The following is a 12,097-nucleotide window of genomic DNA, read 5'->3' as shown; positions in this document are numbered from 1 at the left end:
TTAGGTTTTTTCAAATTAAATATTACTATCACCTGAAATAAAACACTATTTGAAGACATTCCTGAAAGCAGAAGTAGGTTTTGTGTGCAGCCATGCTCTGATTCTCTTTTCCTGTCATCGCCTGAGAAAGGCTCTTTAAAATCAAAAAATTCTCCATATTGACTTTTTGACATGCTCCACACTTCCTAGAGACACAGATTCAGAGCAGCAATTTTCAAATGTTGCTTTGTTTCCCCCTCATTTTTATATATAAGAGCTGGGATTTGAGTGCTATTGTGGCCCTGAAAGAAGTAGTGGTTTGGTTATTCCGATTAATTGCCATTTCCACACTAAACAAAGACCATCAGGAAGAAAGTGACTTAAGAAAATATGATCACCACAAGTAGCTGTAGAGCAAGAGGCAATGACAAGCCAGAAAAGAGATCATTTTTCACCTACACATATGGAACACCAAATGAGACTGATCAATTGGCTGAAATAATCTATGACATGCAGAAAATAAAGCAAACAAATGATTAATATCAACCTTTGCTATAAAGCTCTTCTGTTCTTTCCTTTCACCTTCCTTCCTCACATTTCTGTCACTTCGTTGCCTGTGGCTCGGAAAGGAAGATTTTGTTAAATTTCCATAATGCAGCAGAACCATTAGTCTCATAGCCATAGACTAAGAAAAAAAAAGGTTAAGTTTACAGGGAATAAAACTCAGTGTACAGTTAAAGTCAGGAAAACAACTTACATTTATGATTTCTTATGTCTCCAGGACAATGTGGGGCTCGGGCTGTCCTGGTTGCTGCCACTAAAGAGTGGACTGCCAGAAAGTGAGATGGGTTTTGCTCCCCTGTATCTTCCTATTTACCCTTGGTTTCCCTTTGGAGAGGTAGATCAGGTGATAAATTCCTGACTAGATGAAACACCTCAGTTTTCTTGTCCCAGCAGGAACCTGAGCAAAGCAATGACAGAACAACCGGCCACCACCAAGTCAGGTTGGTGAGGAAGGTGACTGGGAGACCACCCCATGACCGCCACGGGCCCAGTGTCCGTGCTCTGCTCTTTGGCTGAGCTGAGCTTTCTGTCCCTTGCATGTGCCTGCAGCAAACAGTGGGCTTCTGCCTGGGCAGGTAGGGGAGTGAGCTGAAGGAGACTGTCACGGGTCAGCCTGCAGCTTTCATCACAGCAGTGCCAGGCTCAGATCACCTCAAAAAGTGCTGCTGCTCCTTCTCCTGCACAGTCCCTCCTGCCATGCCTGCCCCCATGGTGGCTCTGCCTCTGCTGAGGAAGCAGTACATTCCTGAAGGGAAAGGGGCTGCAAACAAAAAACCCCATGGATGAGATCCCTATGGCTGTGCCAGAACAGCACAAGTGAATCCTCAGGGCAAAAATCAAATCCTCTCAAAAAACCAGCATGGAAGCAAAGCAATTACAGCTTCCACACCAACCTTTTCAAACATGACACAAGGCACCCAAGAAAGGATTGAGCTGGTTTTCCACAACCTCTGCTTATGAGGACACACTAATCTCTGCCAGACAGGAAGATTTCTCCCTGTAACTTGGCCTCTCATGATCCCAGTCCTTAAACCGTCCTTGCAGCTTGGCAGAAGGTGTCCTTTTTATCTCCCACATGCCTGCGTATACATACTGACTGTAATTGGAGGAGTAATGAACATTAAGATTGCCAGCTTCATTGGGATTCATTTTTTTAATAACCAGATTGAAAAGGTGAAAGCAGTACAATTTTATTCTGTCAGAGCCAAAAGCTGGTTTCTGATGACAAAGTTGTGGAGGAGAACAAAAGAACCAAAATCTATTTTATAAGATGACAGAACCTTTCCTGAGCTATCACTGCTCAGGAAGCACCTTTTTTCTGTAGGAGGAAAGAAATGGGACGGCTGCATTCCCCCAGAGCTGAGCCCTGTGGGCATTCCAGGGGATGCTGGATCAACAACTTTCCTCCTGCCCAAGCAGAGCCTACCAGCTCCCATATCCACATTTACTGGCAGCTTCCTGACCTTCTGTTGTTGTTCTCATCTGCTTTTTAACAAGCAGCAAAGCCACTCCTGGCTTCTTTTGCCTTAACAAGTAGAGCTGCTGCCATTTCCCAAGTTTTCTCCCCAGATTCTAGAATATCAAAGTGCAGGAGTGAGGTCCCTCTTGGCCCTCCAGGCCCTCTGATCACAGAATGCCATCATGCTCTCTAATACATTTCTCCAAGCTTAGGTAACTTGTGAGGTATTTTTAGTCCCCTCAGGACCATCTCACTTTTTGATAAATAACAAACCATCTGGAATATTTGTTGCATGCTTACCTTACAAATCTTTGAATTTTCAGTATGCTTTCAGCCCTCCACTGGGATCAACAACATTGCAGAAAAAAACCAGAGGAGACAGATCTGGCCTGTAAAAGAAGCCTTCCAGGTGTCCCTTTGACTTCCAATTCAGAGAAATTTGTACTCGTAGTAGAGACTAACTTCCTCAGCACACCTACCTTCACACACAGTGGAGTCAACCACAGAGTTTCTCAGCTGAAAATTGTTATAAAATAAAATGAAGAGAGAAAAATCTTCTGAAACTTCAAAGGGGATGTCAATTATCAGAAGACTTGAAGATTTTTAAGCACGTGTTTCTGCAGCAACATTCCAGAATGTCAACGTTTCTCAAGAATAAATTCATGAGACTATTAAGTCCAACCTCTTGGCAAAAAGTTATGGAATTAGTAAAAAAACTTTGTTTCTATTTCAATGTAGACTAAATTAATTCGTTACTTCAGCTGCCAAAGCAATTTTTATAAGAACACCTCCCAGAACATTCCAAGTGGCAAGTTTCCTTACAACAAGCAAAGGTGCACTCTGAGGTCATCTGTACAGACACCCAAGCCCTGTCACTGGAGTGGCATCAACCACCCTGAGCATTTGAGACTTAGCTGATCAAAACACTTGAATGTCAAACCTAAAGCTCATGAAAAGAACCACTAAAGTAAAAAGATTGCTTGCATGCTAAAAAGTACACATTAGCTCAAATATTTTGCTAGGTCATCCATCATGGTCCCGGCAGTATTTATGATTAATTAGCTTATTCCTCTTGGAAAATGAAAGACCTTCGCAGGGGACTGACTGGAAGGTTTAGACCTTAAAAATACACCTATGTTTTAATTCAGTTACAAAAGTAAAACCAACTATTTAAATAACTTAAAGCAATGTAAATATGAATAATCGGATATTAGCATTTTCAGAGTGGTTTACTAACACATTTACACTGATTAACTACACACTACACTGATTTAATTTTTCCAGAAGTGCTCTGCATAAAGATATATTAATATAGAAAATTAGCCCAGCTTATTAAATGAATACATTTGTCACCACCATAGAAAATCCTAGATTTATTAAGCAGGAGCTTTTTTACCTTGTATATGCAAGGAACAGATTGAAAGAAATGTATGAATTAACAGAAAAATCACTGTCTTTTATGCAACAAAACAAATACTTTTGAAAAACAAACTACTGCATATGGAGCTGGAGGGACTTTTTCATTTTTGAAAGACAACCATTCACAGGATCTGCAGAGTCAAGTATTTATTTGTCATATAAACGTTGAAACAAGAATAATAATATTTTATAAATGAAATACCAAAATATCAAAACTGCAACTAATCATGTATGCAAACAATTTCTAGACTGACACGCTTGAAGTGTTTTGCATTGCTAGGTTGCTTCAAAATCTAAATCAATGTAAAACAATATTAAAAAAAAAATACTTTTACTAAGACCTTCAAGTCTATGTCAAGCCTCCTTAGATGCCAAAGAAAATTTTAAACACTATGCCTGAAAGAAAAAATGAGGCTTTTGTTCTCTGAGCCAAACTCTCCTCTGTATATGCTATATTTTGAAGAATTGGGACACAAGGTTCTATAGTCTTTCAGTAAAAAGAGATTCTATTAATAAAGGTAAAAATATGTCTGATTACTCTTGAGATGGAGGTCATAGGGGCAAGATATTCTACAGAACCTCAACAGACCCTGGCAACATCAAAATAGTAACGTGGTAAATCTTGGAGTACTTTCCACAGCTAAAAAAGGAAGATGAGACTTTGAAAGTCCACAAGATATAGTAAATGTAGATGCAGTTCTGATCAGAAATATTATCACTTGACCAAGAAATAATACACTAAAAACTATTATATTAAATTAAAAGTAGTAAAGCATAGTATTAAAACTATAGTATAAATAGTTAAGATATAAATTAAATAAACGTTTGTAAAGGAAAAATAGTTCATAATAAAAACTCCTTATTTAAAGAAAAATATATTAGCAGTCACATTTATATGTATGAAAATTTAGATTTAATTTTTTTTCACAGTGAGTTTTACTATTATTTTAGTATTCATTTAAGTTGCTCAAAACAAGAATGAACAGTATGCTCATGATGCAAGAACATTATCACTTGCTTGTGAGTCTTAGGACAACATAACAACTGCATCTGAAAAGACGCACTGAAACTACCTCAGTCCTGGATCAGTTCTCCTATATACATAAGTCCATTAAATGAGAATTTCCCACTCCTATGAAGATGACCTTACATGGTGTTATTCTGAATTGTCTCAGAAGCTGTTTTACTGAAGCTTACATCAGTCAATCCCAAGATTTTTGTGTAAAACGATTTTTACTCAGTCATTACAGGTTCTTCTGTTTTAGCTTTCAGATATTCACTGCCTGATTCATATATCTGAGCTCAACTGAAGAAAATCAATAATATTTTTAATAAAAGCTTTTAACATAGCACAAAATTCAGGGTTGCTAAGTTATACAAGATAGTGTTTCTGAACTAAGCCCACAGTGTGTATGAATAACTTCACTGAGATAATGAGACTGTGCTGAATGTTTATGAATGCAGAGGCATTATTTCTGCAAATGTCCAGTTTTAGGCACTGCCTTATTCACAGAGTTTTGGACATATCCTTTGAAGCAATTTGGCCTTTAAGCTTGATGCACGTCCAAAGAGTTGTTAAGCCTTGAATTCCTTTGCCATCACTTACCATTTGCACGTTCTAGCCTCACATAAAAACCTTGTTTCAGCAAAATGGATTCCTATTTTGCTGAAATAAAAACTTTTCTGTACTTTAAAAGCAAATATCTTATTTTGCAGCTTCTTTCTTTCTGTCTTCTAAAAAGTAAACTGTGGAACAGAAGAGGATGTGAAAGAATTTTAAAAAAAAAGTAGATTTTTGTTGTAATCAGAACTCAGTACGAAGTATTACCAGATATACAACCTCTTCATCAAAATCCTGGTTTCCGTGGTGAGCAGCACATCATCTGTTGGTTTGTTTCATTTTTAAAAAACTTGCTTTTTAATGTCACCCATTCCCAAAATTAGGATAGAAAGTAAGCTTAGAGAAATGTGAGATGCCCACACATTATCAGCACAATGCATCATTCTTTTTATCTAAAGCTTGCTCATCCAACACAGTTACTAGTAGCTACTCTACTCTGACAAAAATGTTCATCAAGGAATTTTTTAAAGCCATATGGATGACAGTGACAAGCTGGTGAACCACTGTTCAAGCTCAACACCTTTAAACTCTGTAGGAACAGAAATTAAAATTTGTTGTGCTGGATCAGGCTAGAGGCCTTCTAGTCTACTGGCTGAAACACTGTGTTCCCAGTAATAGCCAGAGATTGTAATTTCTGCCACCTTTATCATTAAAAGTGATCGCTTCTTCCTTCACCCTATGAACTGAACTACTGCACCCCTTAGCCATGAGAGAAACCCCATTCTAACCAGACACAAAACCAAGCTGAGCTCATGACTTTCTATATATACCAAAATAGCTGATTTTTACTTTTGCTATTTCCACTTGGCTTTTACAGTCAGTTCCCCACTTGCTGCTCATGGTATTCAACACAAAAAAAGACTAAAAAGCCGTGCACCTCATCTCCCTGCCTGGGAGGAAACACCTATCCCTGGACCAGTCAGATGCCTTTCTTGCCTCTGCAGTCCCTTTCTTGTCCTTAGTCACCATGTATTTATATAGTAATCAACATTTATATGGTATAGACACTGTCTATTTCTCACTGCAAATTTCATCCTCTATTCAGCTGCCCAGCACATTCAACATTTAATTCAATCCCACATCCTATTTTTAACAATGACTCATTTAATTTCATCCTCACCCTCTTGCAGTCTCAGTTCAAGACTATTATATAACTCAAACCAGTAAAATATACAGCTACAATTTTTTACTGTTACAGCTTCATTGCTGATAATTTCTGCCAAAGATGCCTTTTATTTTAATGCAACGTTGAATGCTTACTAATACAGGTTCTCAACAACCAGCTGTACTGACAACAAGAGATAATACTTTGTTTAACTTGCTAACTTGAAGATTACCTAGAGACATCTGATTTCTGGTTTGACTTGATAAACACTACCCTTGTGATCATGCAGAATAGTTGAATGATGGCTCCACCTTTCTGTTTCTTTCTTCCTCGCCTACTATACACAGAATTGCATAGCATATCTGCCTAAGGGGAAAAAATAATAATAAAAGCCTGGTTTCAGCAAGCCTGAGGTACAGCATGTTCTTATCTTTATGCATAGACCTGCATGAACACTCTACCTTCTCCCACAAAATTAATCTCCCATAATTTATTTTCACTCTTCAATATTTTCATCTTAAAAGCTGAAGTGCTTCAAGGTTTTGAATGACAGTATTTTTGGCAAGGGAGAAAGAGGCACCCAGGGGAAGCACTTAGAAAAATAAGAAAGAAGTATGTAGGTATTTCTGCATGAGGTGTGTTTGTAGGTTTTAGTCCTGATGTGGAGAAGATTACTAGGCTTTGAGAACTTGTCATCTGAAAAGCAACAATTACTTCTGTAACTCCAGAGTGATGTCTGACATGCACCTCATTTTTTTTTCTATGCAGACAACAGAGAGTCAAGTACCCATTTCAGATTACTGCAGCTTTATTTCCAGGATAGAAGGGAAAAATGAAGTAGGAAACAATGGACAAAAGGAAGCACAGACAGAGAAGAGAAAGAGCAGTTGTATATTTAAATAGAAATGTTGTTTGTCATAGGTTCAATTACTTTATGCTGCAGTGCAAGTGAGTCTTTCCATTGATTCCAACAGAGTTTAAACCAAGTCCTGACTTGCAAGATAAAACTCAGGATTAAGGGGAGCTCCAGCAGGGTAATCGGGATTCAACTGGAAGCATGTCAGTACACTTCGGAATTCTGTCCAAGAGTTTTTTTGCCCTTTGCAGTGAATGCTACTTGATCTTCTGAATCAAAAGCCATGGCTTAGACATAAATGCCATAGCAGAGCTGAAAGTAATCAGACACAAGCACTAAGGAGCAAATATTCTACTGGACCCAGATCAACATCTGCCAAATAAGCCCTCTGCTTATCTGTTACAGGAATAGGCTCCAGCCAGAAATTGGCCATGGACCAGCTCCCTGGAGTGAGGGGATCCACTCTCCCCTTGGTCCTCAGCAGCAGCCTGCCACCTCCATGGGCAACCTCCATTCTGACTGAATGAGAGGTACAGGCAACACAGTGGCTTGCTGTGCTTATTGTCTCAGTTTGAACCTTTCAGTTTCCTAAAGTCTCAAGTGAAGCAAAGCACCTCACCTGTGATCCAGGCGTGTGAAACCACAGGCAGCGTGAGAGGAAAAGCTACATACTGGAGCTTCCTCCAGCCATCACCACCTCAGAGCTGAGCAGAAGCAGGCTGGGGGCAAGCAGAGATGCAAAACTGGAAGCTCCCTTTCCCTGGAAACGCTATAAATGAAGAATGCAAAATAGGTAGAAAACAGGGAACAAATTCACAATATGTACACAGAACAAGTAGGTGGGCAGGAAGGAGAAGGGCAATACATTTTCAGAGGTATACAATTAGGGGAATGACTGAAGAGCAAGATATGTAAAAACAAATGTTAAAAATGAGCAAAAAGAGGGAAATACAGTCCTTGAAAGGGTAGACAGGATGGCATTTTTTAAATTGCTGACTCCAGGGTTTTTTTCTCAAACTTGATTACTCTTCTTTCAATGAGAGGAATAATGGGATACAAAGCTTGGTTACCTTAAACTGGGCCTTAAGGACAGAGAGGAAAAAGAAATAAGGGCTTTACTGGAGCTGTTTTATATAGTCAATTCCGTTTCAGTTATACAGCTCCTGCTCTCTGGCTCAGTCTTGTACTGCAGTGCTACACATGAACGCTTCCCACTTGACATCTGAAACTCTTGACACATCCTTTCTCTTTTAAAGGATCAAGGGTTTATTATCCACTGAAAAAATGAAACAGCTCATTAAAAAAACATTGGAAAAATAAAGAAAACACATTAGATATTTGGGGTTTTTTTTGGTTCAAGATCTTTGATGTGACTATCAAAAGTGGATTTATAATAAAGTTAGAGTTTATTCATAGTTTTCCTGCTCAAGGATATATCAGTTACTTACATATAGAACACTTCAAGGTTTAACTGTGTAATATACTCTAATGAGAAACAAAATAAAAAGCATTCTATTGTTAGACCCTTAATTTCTCTGGAAGTAAAATTGGGAAAGTCTTTTTTTGATTCTGTAAAGTTAACAAGTAGATACTAAATAATAATTTCATGCTTATTTTTTAGTAGTGTTTTGGTTATAAAATATGCAAGATGAGTACACTGTTCACAGGGAAAGGCATGTCATTGACAGGGGAATAAAACATATTGCTGTTCACAAACCCTTCTTTGATTTAAAGAACTAATTAAACATTTCCTTCTCGCACTAAGCCTTGAAGATCCTCTAGCACTAGAAGGCTGCAATCGTAAGAGTGTTTGGAAGATATATCCTTAGGTAAAAAACAGTTCTTCAATTACTGATTCAAACACCATCCTAACCCTTTTCTTCATTAATTGAGTAGCTTAGAAACCCAAAATATTGCCCAGAGAAAAAGAGTCTCCATGAAGTCTGATGTTCAAAATAATTCTCATTGCCCCAGCAGTTCTCAATGGACAGTACAGAAATATATCCAAGAAAAAAAAGGCAATAAAAAAATTTGAATTTTATAAATCTAAATCTGTGTTAGCTAAGTGGTGATGTGAGGAGGAGATTGAGTATTACATTCCCTCCTGAGTTTAGGTTCACACAAAGAACCAACAGGAAGCAAACAGGGATAACGTCAGATTCCTGCTTGAAATTATGCAGTGACGTGCCAACCTCAGAGGAGCAAAAAGGGCAAATGCCCACATTGTAGATAAATAGGAAGGCCAGGTCTTGCAGCTAGTTTCAAAATTAGCACAAAGAGAATGCAGGAGAGTAAATGCACTTCCAGCTCTAAAGATGCTCTTTGAAGACAAGTTTGAAGCACGCTGGTACAACAGTTCAGGAGACATGTGCTAGCATTGCCAGTTGTAAATGCCTTGAACCAGCAGCATGATCAGTTCTGGCAGGCATTCCCAAATACATTTTTACAGGAACTACCAGCTCATTGTATTTAGGCAGATTTTAGTTTCTCATTCATAAGTGGTAAGAATAATTGAAGCAGATAAATTGTCAACTCTCAAGCTCATTAAGCATCCACTTCATTGCTTTGCTGGATCAGAATTGGGAAGTTCAGCAACTTATAGACTAGATCCTACAATAAGGTCAGAAGAGTACAGAAGTTTCACAGGTTTTCTTTTCTTCCTTTTAAACACGAGTCTTTTAGAATGGTCTGTGCATTTAATGTCAGCCAGAATTTTGAGTAAACAGTTTTACGCTTTGAATCATAAAAGCAATTCTACTGGTAGCCAAAGTTTTGAAACTGTTTAAGTAAGCACACTTAGATATTTGGAAGTATAGATTTAATGGCCTTCTCTTTCCCAAAAGTCAGCAAGGACATCCTTTGTAAGATCCTAATTTATCATATTTATTGAATGCAGCATGCATTTCAGCCATTTCAGGTATAAACTTAAACACATTTAGTCTCATTTTATTGAAAGGAAAAATGCATATGCTGCATTTCAGGAGCAAAAGATGACATAGCACTGGAGGAAAGGCATTCCATAGTGCTTAGCACTTCTGAAAGTGTACTCCCCTCATTTTTGAGAAAAGTAGGGAATCATTGCCTTTCTTAGCAGTGAAGGATTCTGCTAGTAGCTGAATGAAAGAATTGAGAAGGACAAGCCTCCCCTCTTCAGCAGACTACAGAGTTCCCAAAGAACATTTTTGCTAACAGTGTTTTTCCTCTTCTGAAACCCCACCAGGAGGTCTCTATTAGACAGCCATGAACTGCAGAAACCTGTCTCTCTTTCACTCCTTTTAAGATGCTGTACAGAGATCACCAAGCCAATCTCCCAAACCAGTCCCTCCCTTGATGCAAGCACAAAAGGAAAACAGCAGAGAAGCACAAGCAGTCAGCAACACTGTGGGCACAGCAGACTGTCCTTGGCATTTAAAGGCACCAAAATTCAAGTAAGGATTCTAATCAGAGATAACAAAGATGTGGTTTTCTTCTATTTCTCAATTTCATCAATCACCGATTGATGAAACAACCACCTCAGAAATAACCATGACCTTTCTAATTCCCTTCATTCCCTCTTTCCTTCCATTATACTAAGAATGCATTAGGATTTTTTATCAAAAATCAATGCTTAACCACAAACTGCAGCCTGAAGTGATCCACACTGACTTTATTGCTGCTGCACATTCTGCTAAATCTCTCACAATGCCTTCAGCCACAGTAAGGAGTGTCAGCACCATCTTGTGGCTTTCACTTTTGCACAGAATCCCCAGGAATCGGTCAGTTTATGACCCCTCCAAATTAAGACTTGCAACTGGAACACACACTGTAAGAATTAAAATGAGGAGTTGCATCTCTATGGTCACTTTGCAGTTTCCTCAGACTCTGAAGGCTGCTGGTCAGGATAAATGGGTGGATCAGATGCCTGTTTTTCAGACTCATCTGTTTCCCCAAACTTTACAAACGTTAGATTATTAAGTAAACAGAAACAGAAACCTGCAGCTTGGGTTTTCTTTCTTTAAATGGCTTTTGTTTTGCAAACCTAAACACAGTAAATTTTTTTTACTCTCTTCTCCTTTATTGTTCTGGTAGTTTTTCCTCTGCTTAAGCTCCAGTAAATCTCTACTCTCATTGAAAATAAGCAGTCAGTTTAGGTAAAAATCTTACATCTCTCCCTGTGTAGCAAATACTTCACCTGAAACATCCCAGGCCTCCATTTGTTTTTTTCATAGCTGCAGCACACCTCCAATTAGTAGCTGAATTTATCTTCCTCTACTATTTCTTGCTGAAAACTCACAGCTTACTGGAGAAAAAGAAAAAATCCTGCTGTGCACAGTAGCAAAAGCTGCACCATTGTATTCCATAACTTTTCCCTTTTTCTGTTCCAAAAAGCCATCCATTTCTTCCTACCTGACATTCTGAATATCCTTAGCAGTGATGATGCCTCCCACTTTAGACTCATCAGCACATCTCACCAATGCACTCCTCCTTTCCAATCAAAAATCCTCCATAAAAATACTAACCTTGTTTCCAAACCAGTACTGGGAAAACTGCACTATTCATCTTCCTCCTGTTTAGCGCTCCCCATCCCAAGACTGTTTTCATGACCCCCTCAATCATCTCCTTATTCACATTATAATTCTTCTAAGTATCATTTTTCTTCAGGGCAACAAATAAATTCCTAATCAGCCCAATATTATTCCTTTTACAGAATCCAGTTAACATTGGATCTACTTCCTCTGCATCTGACTTATCAAATAGATATTACTGGAATCCTATATCACACCAGAAAGTAGGCAACATCACAAATATCTACATATATGGGTTTCTATATATAGGTTTTTACTGTTACTGAACAATTTAAAACTTAAAAGCTGCACACAAGACAGCTGCAGAATCAAAGAATACATATAAGTATGCACTTACCTACAAATCAAGAAACATATATAAAAATAATTTTATTTTTCCCTACGTCAAATACAGAATTCACAGCAGGTGCAATGTCTTGCAGTGTAGTAACAAAAGGCAAAGGTTTCAGGCCATGATTGTGCATGCAAAATAAAATAAAGAGGTCACAGGAATTTATGTAAATAAAAGAGTGGACATGACCTGCAGCCA

This window comes from Geospiza fortis, unplaced genomic scaffold (genome assembly GCF_000277835.1).
Source record: "Geospiza fortis unplaced genomic scaffold, GeoFor_1.0 scaffold186, whole genome shotgun sequence".
NCBI classification, from domain to species: Eukaryota; Metazoa; Chordata; class Aves; order Passeriformes; family Thraupidae; genus Geospiza; species Geospiza fortis.
The sequence above is the reverse complement of the archived record's forward strand: the minus strand, read 5'-3'. Positions refer to the sequence as shown.